Source organism: Thalassophryne amazonica, chromosome 12 (assembly GCF_902500255.1).
Source record: "Thalassophryne amazonica chromosome 12, fThaAma1.1, whole genome shotgun sequence".
NCBI classification, from domain to species: domain Eukaryota; kingdom Metazoa; phylum Chordata; class Actinopteri; order Batrachoidiformes; family Batrachoididae; genus Thalassophryne; species Thalassophryne amazonica.
Window position 1 is genome coordinate 98,847,513 of NC_047114.1, and position 17,227 is coordinate 98,864,739.

Sequence of the window (17,227 nt, forward strand, 5' to 3'; positions counted from 1 at the left end):
TGTGAATAAAATATGTGTTGTCCTTCACATTGGTGTCATTTTTGTAGTGTAACGTAACAGAGTTAAAAATGCACTTTATTATTATTGTTTTTAATTAGTATTTGACTGTTTTGTTTAAGAATTATTTGTACAGTACTTGAAGATAATTGTGAATTTTATCTCAGTGGATCATTTTATTTTCCCACTTCCTGTGGAAATAGTATTGTCTCACGTTGTCTCTTGACTTCCTGAGTTTCCCTCCTCCAGTCCAGCTTTGTATGGTTCAGGCTCAGTTGTGCAGAGAAATATTGTTGGTGTAAATGTTATATTTAAACAGTTTATTTTTGTTGTAGTGTTTCGTGCATATTGTTCACCATTAATATTAACATGCTGATTTTTTTTGAGAAGTTTTGACTGTTAGTATCAGTTTTGTGGCAGTTTGTTTTTTCCTCTTGAAGTTGTTTGGTGCCAAATGTGGACTGCAGGCCGCTCTGCATCATGTGACCCATGTAGCTCTGCAGAGATTTTATCAGCCGTTTCTCAGTGAAAATCTTTTGTTCGTATAAACCGTAATGGAGTCTCAGGTGACACACTTCATTATGGAAGAGGTCAGAGGTCACGAGTACCAAACACAGCCAACGTGTGTGAGTGGCTATTTAAATCCAAGTAATTTCTCTCTCTGTCTATCAGTATTTTGTGTCTGTCTGGTGCCAGCAGCTGCAGTAAGTCCAGCTTCAATAGCGCATCTTAAAGTTGCTGCAGTTAAAAAGCTCGTAGATCAGGTGACAACGTGTGGCTCTTATTGTATTTCTTCAGGTATGGTGCTGCTACGGTGAGCACCATCCACTTAGGCCCCATTTTAAAAAAAGAAACAGTTTATCATCTTTGACATCAGAAAAAAGTGATGAGGGAGGGTGGTTTTTTTTTTTCTTCTTTGAAACAGAGCAAACAATACAGTAAAATTTTGAAGTTGGGAAATGAAACTTCCATTGTCATATGAATTAACATAAGTTTGTGGCACTCAGTTAATTTCATTCTCGAGGATTCACAGCCCTGGTTCTTCTTCCCTGACACTTGTAGCCCTCAGCAAGACAGCATGCACCCACTGGGTAATATTTGGCTGCATCACATTCAGACAAATCAAGGAATGCTCTAAATGTGTTCTTCACAATATACTTGTGGAATGGAAGTATTTTATTTTCTAATTTGGGTCACCAAGGACCAACAAAGAGAACTATCTCAAATTGTGAACTTTTTTCACAACAATCCAAAGAAAGTTTAATCTGTGGTTATGAAGGGATGAAGAACATGTAAACTCCACCCAGAAAGGCCACAGGTGGGAATTGAACCCATGACATTCTCACTGTGAGGCAACAGTGCTAACCACTAAGGTACTGTGCTGCCTCCACAGATTCTCTGCAGCTGAAATGTTGAAGTTGAAGAAAGACACTGATTGTGGGTTCTGTCTCCATTCTCCAGAATCTGTTGTGTATTTGTTTTTTGAACTGATCCACAGTGAAGACTTTCTGACAAAATTTGTCAACTTTTGTTTCTGAAAAGTTTGATCAAAAGTTTGTGCTTTGGAGGAATGTTGCTTTGTTTCCCAGAAAGTATCTCTGTCTGTATTTGATCAATTTTCCTGTTTTAATGGTCAAATATCAAATTCATAAATTTAAATTCACGTGTTAAATAAACAGTTCTGCTGCTTGCCCCCTCGTCTTGGTAAAACATGTTAAGTCCTCTCAATATGCTAACTGAGAGGTCTCCACGGTAACACTTGACCCTGCAGCCACCCCACAGAGGTTGCGACCTGTAATGACCTGTAATGACCTGTAATGTGTCCCAGTATGGGCCATCTCTGTGGAAGTAAATCTGTGCCATCAGAGTTTGAATTTGAATTTTTAAGGTTGAATTTTTTTTTTTTTTTTGCATCAAAATCAGAGTTTGAAGTTGAATTTCTACAGATGAATTTGTTTAGCAGCAAAATATTCAGCCTCAAAAGCTTCAATCTAAAAAATATTCAATCTTAATAATTCAACCTCAAATAAAAGAAAAGCAGTAAGAAGCAAACAATCCCTGTCTCAATCATCCAACGGTCGGCAATGGAGGTTGATTTATTTATTTTTTAGGTTGAATTTTTTTGAGGTTGGAATTTATTATTTATTTATTTTTTTAGGCAGAATTTTTCAAGGTTTTATTTTTTAGAGGTTGAATTTTTTTTTTTTTAGTTTGAATTCTTCTGAGGTTGAAGTTTTTTAGGCTGACTATTTTTTTTTTATTATTTAAACAAATTCAACTTTAGAAATTATCCATAGTTACAGTCTTTTCCTGGTCCATAAATGGTTCCATCAACTTCAAAACAGCATTCTCTGACAGCCTCTCTCCCGCTGGATGAGTGGGATCTAGAGGTGGGCGATACCGGGAATTTTGGTATTGATCCGATACCAAGTAAATACAGGCCCAGTATTGCTGATATCAATACTGATACTTTTTCATATTTAAGCTTCATAGATCTAAAGGATCCAAAAGACCTAGGATATAATTTCGCCAAACATTGTATGTGACAACAAAATACTTTATCACAATCAACATTTTGTTTAATAAATATCACTCAACACAACTGAGTGGGCAGGCCAGGCTGAGCCTACCTGCATGGCTGTTGGCTGGCGCCGCTGAGCCACGTGACGGCGCAACAACAAAAGACCAGAGGGGGGAGGGTGCGCTGCTCCCTGCTGTGTGACACAGCGCAACGCTGCTCTTACAGACAGAGCAGACTTTGATGAATCTGCGTGCACAGCAGTCAGTGTGTGCAGGAGAGAAAAAAAAAGCTTGAGTATCAATCTTTTACACGAGGATCGTTCAGTATCAATACCAACGCTGGTATCAATATTATCCATATTAGGATTGATCCGATCAATCCCATCGTCACGTCTTCCAAAGAGGAAGCAGAGACTGGGGACTCGGAGGCGGACTCATCCATTACCCAGGCCGAAGTCACCAAGGTGGTTAGAAAGCTCCTCGGTGGCAAGGCTCCTGGGGTGGATGAAATCCGTCCTGAGTACCTTAATTCTCTGGATGTTGTGGGGCTTTCTTGGCTGACACACCTCTGCAACATTGCGTGGCGATCGGGGACAGTGCCTCTGGATTGGCAGACCGGGGTGGTGGTCCCTCTGTTTAAGAAGGGGGACCGGAGGGTGTGTTCCAACTATAGGGGGATCACACTTCTCAGCCTCCCCGGTAAGGTCTATTCCAGAGTACTGGAGAGGAGAATTTGACCGATAGTCGAACCTCGGATTCAGGAGGAGCAGTGTGGTTTTCGTCCTGGTCGCGGCACACTGGACCAGCGCTACACGCTCCATCGGGTGCTCAAGGGTTCATGGGAGTTTGCCCAACCAGTCCACATGTGTTTTGTGGATCTGGAGAAGGCATTCGACCGTGTCCCTCAGCGCACCTTGTGGGGAGTGCTCCGGGAGTACGGGGTCCGGGGTCCTTTGCTAAGGGCTATCCGGTCCCTGTACGACCGCAGCAGGAGCTTGGTTCGCATTGCCGGTAGTAAGTCAAACCTGTTTCCAGTGCACGTTGGCCTCCGCCAGGGCTGCCCTTTGTCACCGGTTCTGTTCATTATTTTTATGGACAGAATTTCTAGGCACAGCCAGGGTGTAGAGGGGGTCTGGTTTGGGAACCACAGAATCTCGTCTCTGTTGTTTGCGGACGATGTGGTTCTGTTGGCTTCGTCAAATCAGGACCTTCAGCGTGCACTGGGGCGGTTTGCAGCCGAGTGTGAAGCGTTCGGGATGAAAATCAGCACCTCCAAATCCGAGGCCATGGTTCTCGACCGGAAAAAGGTGCTTTGCCCTCTTCAGGTCGGTGGAGTGTCCTTGCCTCAAGTGGAGGAGTTTAAGTATCTCGGGGTCTTGTTCACGAGTGAGGGACGGATGGAGCGTGAGATTGATAGACGGATCGGTGCAGCATCTGCAGTGATGCGGTCGCTGTATCGGACCATCGTGGTGAAGAGAGAGCTGAGTAGGGGGCAAAGCTCTCGATTTACCAATCGATCTACGTTCTGATCCTCACCTATGGTCATGAGATTTGGCTCATGACCGAAAGAACGAGATCGCGAGTACAAGCGGCCGAGATGAGTTTCCTCCGCAGGGTGGCTGGGCGCTCCCTTAGAGATAGGGTGAGGAGCTCAGTCACTCGGGAGGAGCTCGGAGTCGAGCTGCTGCTCCTCCACGTCGAAATGAGTCAGTTGAGGTGGCTCGGGCATCTTTTCCGGATGCCCCCTGGACGCCTCGCTGGAGAGGTGTTCCGGGCACGTCCCACTGGGAGGAGGCCCCGGGGAAGACCCAGGACACGCTGGAGGGACTACATCTCTCGGTTGGCTTGGGAACGCCTTGGGGTTCCCCCGGAGTAGCTGGGGGAGGTGTGTGTGGATCGGGAGGTCTGGGCGGCTTTGCTTGAGCTGCTGCCCCGCGACCCGACTCCGGATAAAGCGGAAGAAAATGGATGGATGGATAGATGGATGGATGGATCCGCCCACCTCTATTACACATGTATTTCGTGTCCAGATCTGCTGCAATCCAAAACTTGATTCCAGACTTGTCAGGCTTGGATGGAATGTCCTCCTCCCTCTGCTCCTCATCTTGAAAGAGGCTATTTCTCAGGTGTTCTGTGAGTTTGTGTGTGGGCTCATTTATATAACAAAGGGAGGGAGGTTGGTAGAATGTTAAACTTTGAGGGGATTTTCACTGCAGACTAACGGGGCATTATTTCTATGACGTCAGAAACTATGAAAACTCTCACAGTCTGCACCACTTTAAATGTTTAAACATGGTCTAAAGGCCAACATTTAATCAACGTCTACAAATAGACGATGAAAAAATAATTAAAAAGCACTTTGGAGTATTTTTATCGTTTCAACAAGTAGCGGCGTTTTGATTGGCTGATGTGTCTGAGCCAATCACTGTGCTGCTTGGACGGAGGTGACAGTCTGGTCGGTGACGTTCGCTGTTCTTCTCTAACATTTAATATTAATCTTTTATTCACCTCATTTATCCGAGTCCGTGGAGTGGTGCGTTGCAGCAGGTAACACTCTTTATTTATACATGAGTCAAAAGACCGTAATGGATGCTGAGGACTCATTAACAGACTAGTTTAGCAAGACGTTAGCAGCGGGGCTAGTTTGGAGCTGGTTAGCATAGCAGCTAAACAGATTAAAGTTAACTTTATTTCTTTTTTCTAAATATATAGACGCGCGCCCCCGACAGACTGTGCTTGTATGGTGCGTTCAGAATCCTCGGACATTTTGGTAAAAACCCCGACTTAATGGCCCGGTGTCGTCAAAGTACTTAACCCCCGTCAGAATTTGTATCCCCACTTTCACTCAGTGCAGCGCTTCCAGACAGTCTGGGGAATTCTGTCAAAATTACAATGAATATGTAAATGGTTTTACACATACATATTTATGTAAATTTTACAGTTTAAACCTGTAATTAAAAAATATAAATTTTCTTTTTCATGGTGAAATGCCATGGCCATGCTGATATTAAACCTTTTTTTTTTCCTTTTTTTTTTGTAAAATTTACAAATATATTAAGTCCCTTTGGCTGCTCCCATTATTTTACTCAGGATCACCACAGCAGATGCAAGGAGGGTCTGCATGTTGATTTGGCACAAGCTGTACATCAGATGCCCTTCCTTCTGCAACGTCACATTACACAGTGAAATGTGGCAGGGGTGGGGTTTGAACCAGGAACCTTTGTTACTGAAACCAAGTGCACTAAATACTTGGCCACCACCACTGATATCTATCTGTATCTTACAGATTAATAAGCACACTAGCTTTGTGGTTCGCCAGGGTTCTAGCTAGCTGGGTTTCCGCGGGGTATAAAAAAGTCTTAAAAAGTCTTAAATTCAGAAACTAAAATTTTAGGCCAAACACCCACATTTTAATCGCAGGTCTAAAATTTAATTTACTCAAGTCTTAAAAAATTACATTCGCTCCGTCCATTCCGAGAAGTGTATGTAGAACAGAAAAATGAAACGCTTTCCAACGCGTCGTGACGTCAGACGCGTCGCTTCGGAAGCGGCAAGGGGGGCGGAGATTGTGGCCATGTCACACTCTGGCTGGTTCACAACCTGAAAAAAGTTCAGCGATCGCCATCTTGAATTTGCGTCGCCTGAACCACAAAAAAGCTTTAAAAAACAGCAGTAGAACGATTCTCCCATCACCCTGCTGGGAGAAGCTTTTTTTCAGCTACTTTTCGGAGTGACGCCGACCGAGGGAGGACTGATGACTTGGTGGGATATCGATCGAACCGCGACAGCGGGCCGACCCGCATGGAGAAGCCGGCCTTCAGGCATCATTCCTGGGCAGAGCGAGGCAGGCAGCCGGGGTGATGGAGCAAACCCACTCAGTCCGAAATCTCCCACTTTTTGGATATATGCGAAGTCCCAGTTTTCCCAATGGAGTTTACTTCTGCAGCTTTATCGAGGTGAGAATAATGTAAAAATAAAACGTGATGTTTGCTGAACTGCTGTGAAGGTAATGATCGGCTAATGTTAGCGTAGCCTTTTAGCACAGTTGATCTGAGTGAACGCTTTAATTTCTAAATGGTTCGGTCTTTATTTTTACCAAATAAAGCTACAGCTTTTTTCAGACACCACAAAAGCTCAACTTTAAATAACTTATTTTTTCGGGCGTTTTTTTCCTGTCTTTTTTTTTTCTCGTTTTTTCCCTTTTTTATATATAAACTGTTTAGTGTTTCTTTATATTTAAAAGAATATTTTTATTTGTCCCAATCAGGAACATTTGCTGTGCAGACAACCAAACTTCCATTGATGAGCTGAACACCACGAAGTCCAGTCGAATAAAACATCTGTGCTTTTCAGCAACACCACCAGAGTTCAAAACTGCAGAAGAGACCTTCATCTGGTCCCGAGAATTCAGCAGAACATCACCTGCTTCTAAATAAAAGGCTCTTTGAACAGCAACTATTTCATTATTTTTTAAAAAGCTGTTTATTTTATATTTTAACAATGAATGAACGGATCATTAAAAATGTCCACAAATCAAAGTCCAAAGACATTTACACATGTAGAAGCTCTCCACTTATTGTGCTCAAATTCATATTTTAGAAATGACTGTCCTGATAACAACATTAAAGGCAATTACATATTTTGACAAAATTACAAGTTTAAATGACTATATATAAAAAAAACATCATGAGGTTTATGTCACAGAAATCCTACTTTACAATCACACTGCAGTCATTGTTAAATTATTTCCTGTTGCATTTATAATACACATTTGTATTTATTTAGTGTCTTTTTCTAGTTGAAATGAGATCTAAATAATCTACCAGACTTTAAAAAATGTACAAGTTTCCATGTTATTTTATTTGTCTAAAAATAAATGTCCAAGGTTCCTTATGTTAAACAAGAAATTATCTAATCTGAACTAACAGGTGGTTTTAGTTTACAGATGAAAGGTTTCTAAAGAACCATTTATTGATTTATTTAGCTATTACAAGTGTTCTAAACTTTTTTTTAGCAGTAATCAGAAATTTTGAGATAACAAACAACAAAAAAACATTTCCAATGATTTTTCTTCAGAAAACTGCTCTATAAATGAGCAGTCCTGTCGTTATTGTTAATGGTTTGTACAGATCAGTGGTTTCCACCGATCCATTTTGTAGAGGTCAGTGGTTTCTGCCACTCGTCTTCTGTGTTTTGGCCCGACGCGTCGTTCCTATTGGACAGTGCGAAGGTACGTCACAGCTCAGTGTCGAAAGTTGGATTGGATGAACTTTGACCCTGTCGGCCTGCCGCCAAGCGGCAATGTGCGCTCCCGTACACAAGCGTCATTTTAGCTCAGCTTTTAACGCGATGCTTCTGACGTGTCTAAAAGCAACACGTCTCATTGAAACTAATGCTTTTTAGACCGATTTTTGACACTTCTGACGTGTTCACTGTGAAAGGCCCTTAATAAGTTGGCTTGGTATGTCCACTACCGCGTTCCGTACCTTTCAAATTTTCGTCATTTTCGTTTCTGCCAAGTGTATGCCACTGCCGTTAGTCAAGAATCGATAGTGTGGACAACGTGTGTTTGTGAAATGGGTAACACAATTGTTGCCCAAAGGCTCATATGTGACTTTGTTGCAATGCATGGAGGTGTCACTCAGGTCCCCCTCACCAAGGAACTTATGGCATCTGTGGGTGCAGCCCGGTCAAAATACCGACTCTTTCTGGATCAGGAGCGTGTCAGAAAAGACAAGGAAACCCAGGGTCGAAAGAAAGCTGGCCGAGCAGGCTCTGGAGGACCTGAAGAAGAGGAAGACGAGTCTAGAAGTGCATCCACCTGTCTTTCCAGTGAGGCAGAGGCATTCGCTGAAGAGGCAGAGAAGAGAGCTGGCTCAAAGATGGCTCAGCTGCTTTCGAAGTTGAATGCTCTGAGAAGAGCACACAAAGACAAAGTCGCTGAAGTGAAAGCCATTGAGGCTGAATTAGCGCAAAAGGAGTAGGAGCTGAGATATATGGTTGTATAGCGCCTTTTGAGAATTGAACTTTTTTCCGGTTGGTCAATGTTGTTTATCGTATTGTATATGTTGTGTATTATCACTCAGTCTTGTTCTCTGCTTTTGGTGTACTTTGACATGTTTGAAACCAATACAAAATGACATGGTTTTGAGAATCAAATGTGATCGTCCTTTTTGGGGGGGGGTTCTTGAGGTTGGTCTAAAATTTTTCTCATAATGGTCTAAAAAGGTCCTAAAATTTAACTTGGTGATTCCTGCAAGAACCCTGTAGTGCAAACTTGTGTTACGGCCCGTTACGCTATAATTTGGACAGTTTCAGTTTTCAATACAGTGTCTGTAATAAACCGTTTCTGCAGCTCGATCCAGTTGAAGCGTGAATCGAAGCAATGCTTCATTCAGTGGCTCATGGCTCTTTCATTGGCTCTTTCAGAAGTGGGTAAGTCCACTTCTTAAACCCTCTGAAAGCATTAAAATATCATGAGTCACTTTTGTGTGGATTAAAGTCACTAACTGGGACTCTTGTCTTGTTGCAGTCAAGAATCCAGAATCGTCCTCCGTTCCGTGCTTCAAAACGCTGCGCGGCTCTTCTGCTCGAGAGGCCGCTCGGAATTAAACTTCAAAACGAATCGCCGCTTAAATAAAATGACACCTCCTTACAACGTTGCGATACAGACAATAAACTACAATCGACTAAAACATTTTTTCCTCCCAACAATGAGAAGTCCTGCATTCTTTTATAACACTGACCTGCAGCACAGCTGCAAGAGCTGCAGCCGGGATGAGACATTTCCGTGGATTTGACAGTCCCCGGATCGATTTGTGAAACGTCCAAATCTGTTGAGAAAATTTTAGGGGGTGGGGTTAAGAATGCAAAAAAAAAATTAATGCCAGGAGTACCTTTGTTTAATAAAATTGTCGTCTATTCAGAACACTGAGTGGTCTTTGTTTATAGCCGATGCAGCAAGTTCGATCAGTCCGTCAGTCAGCCAAATGCGGAAGTAACGCTGTGCTGATCAGTGACCAGTATTGAAGTAGGTGCACAATGACCATGTAGTGTAAGGGAGGTAACTGTGTCGTCTTTCAACTTCCAATATCGGTAGTTTTCCCTCCAACAAATCATAAAAACTGAGACGTATCGAAGTGCAGTCGAAGCTTTACTTAAGGCCGTTTTCATTGGCTATTACAAAGCTTATGACCAATCAGCGCAAAGGTTAATATGCGTTTATTCCGCCCTTTCCTTTCTCCCGCCCTTACAGTATGTTTGTTGACAAGTGTGCCATGCTGAAAGTGGAGAATGCTGAAAATCAAGTAAGTCTAGTTATGAAAAAATATTTTTGGTCACAAAATACACATGTACAGTAGATGGTCTTTAGTAAGGGTTTACAGTTTGACTTATAGATATGAAACACCTGGCATTTATAGTAGTTTTTTATATCATTTAGTGCAATTTACGTTTTTAAAACAGCAAAAATGCCCTGGACCCGCCGGGCCTGCGGCCCCTGGACCCTGCCTTATTTTCCTCTGAAAATCGAATTTGCCAGTCTCATCCCTGTGCAGCTCATAGGTATGGAAAGACATTCATGCCAATAATTATGTCTGAAAGGAAATGCTTTTGACAAAAACTAACATTTTATTTCTGTTTTTGTCCAGAGATCAAGGACTCCACATGTAGAGTTTATTATGTCCAGAGTTTAAGGATCCAGTAACCAATTTCTATTTATTTACTTTAAGACTCCATAAAATATTGTTCAATTTCATTTAATCAGCTTATAAAGCGCCAAACAACAAAAGCCATCTCAAGGTGCCTCACACAGAACAGTTCAACATAAAAAAAAAAAAAAAAAAAAAAAAAATGAAATACCTAATTAAAAACAGAAGTAAAAGAATAAAACATTACACAATAAAACTACTCATAAGAAAGAGAATAAAAATAGGTTTAAGTCTTGACTTAAAAATGTCCATGGACTCCGACTGCCTCGCTGAGGGCCATGTACTGGCTAACCCAGAATGAGATTGCCCACTCAAGAAACTTCCCCAGCCTTCTGGACATGATGAAGGGACATGGGCTGTCCTACCTGGCTTTCCCCTTTGGGTACCCCGAGAATGGCCAATTTTTAGCTTGAATTTTCAAAAGCTTTCCCCCTTCCGCACACCCCCCCCCCCCCCCACCCCCGTCGCTTCGCTCCCTCGACATTACCACTACTCTAAATTTTATCCTAGGTAGAACCCTGGTTAGCGCATGTTGCCTCAGAGCAGAAGGTCATTGCTTTGATCCCCACTGGGCCTTTCCGTGTGGAGTTGCATGATCTCCCCATGTTTGTGTGGGTTTTCCTCCGGGTGCTTCAACTTCCTCCCACATTTAAAGGCATTCAAGTTAGGTGAATTGGAAACTTTATACATGTTCAGGTCTCCCTTGCAAAAGAGATCTTGATCTCAATGGGACTAACCTGTTAAATTAAAATTGCACCCTACCATCAGATATTTCAACTTCATATATACCTTAGCTCATCCACAATTACTACAGTAAATTTGAGGAAGTTTTGTCTTTACTTAGTGAACTTGCATAGGGGATCCATTTTCTGGCCGCCACCATCTGTCAGCCTCCCAGAATTTGTATCCCCTATCTTTATCATTGATATTGCACCATGCCATCAGATATTTCAACTTCATATATACCTTAGCTCATCCACAATTACAACAGTAAATTTGAGGAAGTTTTGTCTTTATTTAGTGAAGTTGCATAGGCGATACATTTCTGGCAGCCACCATCTGGCAGCCTGCCAGAATTTGTATCCCCTATCTTTATCGCTGACATTGCGCCCTACCATCAGGTGTTTCATAATGATATATACTTTAGCTCATCCACAATTACTACAGTAAATTTGAGGAAGTTTTGTCTTTATTTAGTGGAGTTCCCTCCTGTGGGTTAACACCTGCAGAGGGGGCCATGGGGGTCGGGTGCAGAGAGGATTGGGTGGCAGTCGAGGGTGGGTGGCCTGGCGGTCGGTCCGTGCTCACAGCCTCTGGCTGTTGGGGACATGAATGTCACCTTGCTGGGGGGGAAGGAGCCTGAGCTTGTGCGGGAGGTTGAGAGATACTGACTAGAGATAGTCGGGCTCACCTCCACTCACAGCTTGGGCTCTCGTACCAACTCCTGGAGAGGGGCTGGACGCTTCATTTTTCTGACGTTGCCCACAGGGAGAGGTGGAGAGCTGGGGTCGCATTGCTTATTGCTCCCCAGCTCAGTCGCCATGTGTTGGAGTTTACTCCAGTGAACAAGAGGGTTGCGTCCCTACGCTTTCGGTTCAGGCACAGGTCTCTCACCGTTGTCTCGGCCTACGGGCCGAGCGGCAATGCAGAGTACCCGACCTTCTTGGAGTCCCTGGGAGGGGTACTAGATAGCGCTCTGACTGGGGACTCCAGTGTTCTCCTGGGGGATTTCAACGCCCACGTGGGCGGCGGCAGTGAGACCTGGAGGGGGGTTATCGGAAGCACAGCCTCCCCGATCTGAACCCGAGTGGTGTTCAGTTGTTGGACTTCTGTGCTAGTCACAGTTTGTCCATCATGAACACCATGTTCGAGCACAAGGGTGTCCATAAGTGCACGTGGCACCAGGACACCCTGAGCCGGAGGTTGATGATCGACTTTGTAGTCGTATCATCTGACCTTCGGCCACGTGTCTCGGACACTTGAGTGAAGAGAGGGGCAGAGCTGTCGACCGATCACCACCTGGTGGGAGTTGGATCCGCTGGGAGTGGAGGAAGCCGGTCAGACATGGCAGGCCCAAACGTATCGTGGGGGTCTGCTGGGAACGACTGGCGGAACCCTCTGTCAGTGAGGTCTTCAACTCCCACCTCCGAGAGAGCTTCTCCCAGATCCCGGGGGAGGTTGGAGACATGGAGTCTGAGTGGACCATGTTCTCCACCTCCATTGTTGATGCGGCTGCTCGTAGCTGTGGTCACAAGCTCTCTGGTGCCTGTCCGCTGCAGCAATCCCCGAACCCGGTGGTGGACGCCGAAAGTAAGCGATGCTGTCAAGCTGAAGAAGGAGTCCTACTTATCTTGTTGGTAGGTGGGACCCCGGAGGCAGCTGACAGGTACCAGCAGGCCAAGCGTTGCCGCAGCCCGTGCGGTCACAGAGGCAAAAACTCGGGTCTGGGATGAGTTCAGGGAGGCAATGGAGGAGGACTATCGGTCGGAGTCGAAGAGATTCTGGCAAACCGTCCAGTGCCTCAGGAGGCGGAAGCAGCTCTCCACCAGCACTGTTTACGGTGTGGGTGGGGAGCTGTTGACCCTGACTGGGGATGTTGCCGGGCGGTGGAAGGAATACTTCGAGGATCTCCTCAATCCCATCGTCACGTCTTCCGAAGAGGAAGCAGAGACTGAGGACTCAGAGGCGGACTCATCCATTACCCCAGGCCGAAGTCACCGAGTTGGTTAGAAAGCTACTCTGTGGCAAGGCTCCTGGGGTGGATGAAATCCGTCCTGAGTACCTTAAGTCTCTGGAGTTGTGGGACTGTCTTGGCTGACACACCTCTGCAACATCGTGTGGCGATCGGGGACAGTGCCTCTGGATTGGCAGACTGGGGTGGTGGTCCCTCTGTTTAAGAAGGGGACGGAGGGTGTGTTCCAACTACAGGGGGATCACACTCCTCAGCCTCCCTGGTAAGGTCTATTCCAGAGTACTTGAGAGGAGAATTCGACCGATGGTCGAACCTCGGATTCAGGAGGAGCAGTTGTGGTTTTCGTCCTGGTCGCGGCACACTGAACCAGCTCTACACACTCCGGGTGCTTGAGGGCTCATGGGAGTTTGCCCAACCAGTCCACATGTGTTTTGTGGATCTGGAGAAGGCCCTCGGGGCACCCTGTGGGGGGGTGCTCCGGGAGTACGGGGTCCGGGGTCCTTTGCTAAGGGCTATCGGTCCCGTACCACCGCAGCAGGAGCTTGGTTCGCATTGCCGGTAGTAAGTCAAACCTGTTTCCAGTGCACGTTGGCCTCCGCCAGAGCTGCCCTTTGTCACCGGTTCTGTTCATTATTTTTATGGACAGGAATTTCTAGGCGCAGCCAGGGTGTAGCGGGGGTCTGGTTTGGGAAACCACAGAATCTTGTCTCTTCTGTTTGCGGACGATGTGGTTCTGTTGGCTTCGTTTTAAATCAGGACCTTCAGTGTGCACTGGGTGGTTTGCAGCCGAGTGTGAAGCGTACGGGATGAAACAGCACCTCCAAATCCGAGGGCCATGGTTCTCGACCGGAAAAAGGTGCTTTACCCTCTTCAGGTCGGTGAAGTGTCCTTGCCTAAAGTGGGAGGAGTTTAAGTATCTCTGGGTCTTGTTCACGACGGTGAGGGCGGATGGAGCATGAGATCGATAGACGGATTGTGTAGCATCTGCAGTGATGCGGTCGCTGGTATCGGACCGTCGTGGTGAAGAGGAGAGTGAGTAGGGGGACATAGCTCTCGATTTACCGATCGATCTTGTTCCGATTCTCACCTATGGTCATGAGATTTGGCCTCATGACCGAAAGAACGAGATTGCGAGTACAGTGGGCCGAGATGAGTTTCCTCCGCAGGGTGCTGGGCAATCCCTTAGAGATAGGGTAAGGAGCTCGGCTCACCTCAGGAGGGGCTCGGATCGAGCTGCTGCTCTCCACATCGAAAGAAGTCAGTGAGTTGGCTCGGGCATCTCTTCCGGATGCCCCTGGACGCCTCGCGTGGAGAGGTGTTCCGGGCCCGTCCCATTGGGAGGAGGCCCCGGGGAAAGACCCAGGACATGCTGGCGGGGACTACATCTCTTGGCTAGCTTGGGGTTCCCCTGGAGGAGCTGGGGGAGGTTGTGTGTGGATCGGGAGGTCTGGGCGGCTTTGCTTGAGCTGCTGCCCCCGCGACCCGACTCCGGATAAAGCGGAAGGAAAATGGACGGATGGATGGATAGTGGGAGTTGCATAGAGGAACATTTTGTGGTAGCCACCATCTGTCAGCCTGCCAGAATTTGTATCCCCTATCTTTATAGCTGGAATTGCACCCTACCATCAGGTGTTTTATCTCCATTTATACTTGAGCTCATCCACAATTACTACAGTAAATTTGAGGAAGTTTGTCTTAATTTAGTAGAGTTGCATAGGGGATACTTTTTCTGGCAGCCACCATCTGTCGGCTTCCCAGTATTTGCTATCCGCTATCTTTACTGCTGATATTGCACCCTACCATCAGGTGTTTCATAGTGATATATACTTTATCTCATCCACAATTACTACAGTAAATTTGAGGAAGTTTTGTCTTTTATTTAGTAGAGTTGCATAGGGGATACATTTTCTGGCAGCCACCATCTGTCGGCCTGCCAGAATTTGTATCCCCTATCTTTATCGTTGATATTGCGCCTTACCATCAGATATTTCAACTTCATATATACTTTAGCTCATCCACAATTACTACAGTAAGTTTGAGGAAATTTGTCTTTATTTAGTAGAGTTGCATAGGGGATACATTTTCTGGAAGTCACCATCTGTCAGCCTGACAGAATTTGTATCCCCTATCTTTATAGCTGGAATTATTAGCACTAGAGCCCGACCGATATATCGGCAGATATAAGCTCTTTTCAGAGTACTCACTATTGGCCGAAATTTCTCCTAAACAGAACAGTTACTGAAATAATGTTGGTGTCGGCAATGTAAATGTACTTGCACTGTTTGTCCAGTAGATGGAGCTCTGACTCCATTCAACTGAGAGCTGCCTTACAGCCCTGCTTAATGTATTCATCACCGGCCCCCGTAGTTCACCGTCACACTGCACTGATCGGCTGACAAAAGCATACAAGTAAGTTTATAAGGATGTTGTAATAACTTTGCGATATATCACCTCACATTTCTCCCGTTTCAGTTCAACTCAGTTGATTAACTCAGTTTAAGTAGTAATGTGTCAAATGTGCTTCATTGCATTGGTCACGCTTCTATTAAGCCCACGTTGTGTCAGCCTTATTCTAGCATGAAAAACTTTAGTTTACTGCTAAGAGGTTGAAACATTCAGATTCCTGGTCATCCGGAAGGGTTCTGGGAATTACTGCCATTCGCCATTAACCCTCTGGGGCGATGCCATCGTATATGACGGCTGGGACCAAGCTTTACTAAATTGTAAATAACTTTTTAATGATATGAGATAGAAATTTACTCTTTTTTTTGCTGAAAAGTTAACTCCACAGACTTTCAATCCACCGTGGCCATCTTGGTACTCCTCATAGAGATGTGTGATGGTGTGCACAATGTGAGTGTCCAATCTGAATTGGTTCTCTGTCACATGGTTTTCCAAATCCAATCGTAGGGCAGATTTACCTCACGTTATATGGTAAGATATCATTTTCAGAAGTGATATCGTACGAGTTGGCCCGTTGAGTAGTCCCCTAACTGCTCCAATTGCATTTTTGCATTTTTGAACTTGAAAATTCTTCTCTATTATAAAGTTAATCAATATGAGGACAAAGCTTCAGCTTTTAGCTCATACCTTTTTTGTAAGGGTCCAAAAAAGCAGCATTTTATTCATTTAAAAAAAATATCGGCTGATTTATCGGCTATTGGCAAATCAGCCCATTTATCGATTATCAGCATTTTTTTCATCCAAATATCGTTATCGGCATCGGCCTCAAAAAATCCATATCTGTCGGGCTCTAATTGGCACTGTACACAAGTCAGAAACATTTAATTCTCAGAATTTTTTTTTATGTGGTGATGATTGGGGGGGGGGGGTGATGTGCATGAAGATTTAGCACGAGACCTTGGTCATCCATCCACCATCATTGTAATGTGTAATGTACATATTATTGGAATTGAATATTATAGTTGTACATGGGCATTTATGATACAGTTCTTAATCATTTGGCTGGCAATCAAAGGATTGGTAATACATAAGGCTGCAGCTATCGATTATTTTAGTAATTGAGTATTCTATCGATTTATTCTGGCGATTAATCGAGCTTTCGGATAAAAAGTACTTTTGCATTTTAAACATCAGCAGTCCAGGGTTCTCCCTAAGCAATGGCACAATGTCACTGCGTCATTACGGATTGTCAAATTAGTGTATCCCTTTCTGTTTTCCTGGGTAATCCTTTATTTTTTCACACCTTTAAGTTTTGGATCTTTCCTGGTGTTCAGGAGCTCAGCCAAAGTCTTGACATTTTGCTGAAATGGCGATGGGATGTGGCTTTTGTTTTTGTTTACCCTAACTTGTAAAATTTAACCATTTTAAGTTTTTTATTTATTTTTTTTAAGGTTGGTGAACTGGATCCTTGCGTGACTTTTTTGAATCCGTTTCTCTGTGATTCAGTCAATCCATTTCAGCTGGAGGTTGAAAATGCAAGCCTCGCAGTCACAGGTTTTTTTATTATTATTTTGAGTTACCGTGTTTGTGAAGCGTGTGTGTTGCCCAACAAAGCGAAAATTAAAAGTTAAACGCTCAGTGCGTGTCTGAGCAAAACGCAGAAGTAAGATGAGGGGACTTCTTCCAGAGACTGTTTGTTTGTCAGAGGTCGCCGGGACGGAGCTGTGAGGGGAATACTGAGGCCGCTCACACGGGCAGAGAGAGGCAGCCACCGGCCGCCACCTCCTCAGTCCCCACGTAGAGCGGAGAGCAGGCCAGCGGACGAAACGGTGTTTTGTTTTTAAACACACTGCTTCACTTTAAATGCGCAGTAAACTATTTAGCTGTTCAGCCTGGACCGTTTTTT

General features: G+C 44.6%; 1 long non-coding RNA gene across 1 annotated transcript; it reads left to right on the forward strand.

Moving 5' to 3' along the window:
- Positions 1–4,102: 4,102 nt before the first annotated feature.
- Positions 4,103–14,276, forward strand: LOC117522196. The gene is made up of 3 exons (XR_004564165.1): positions 4,103–4,227; positions 8,496–8,497; positions 14,181–14,276. It is a non-coding gene; the product is annotated as an uncharacterized LOC117522196 (long non-coding RNA).
- Positions 14,277–17,227: the final 2,951 nt, after the last annotated feature.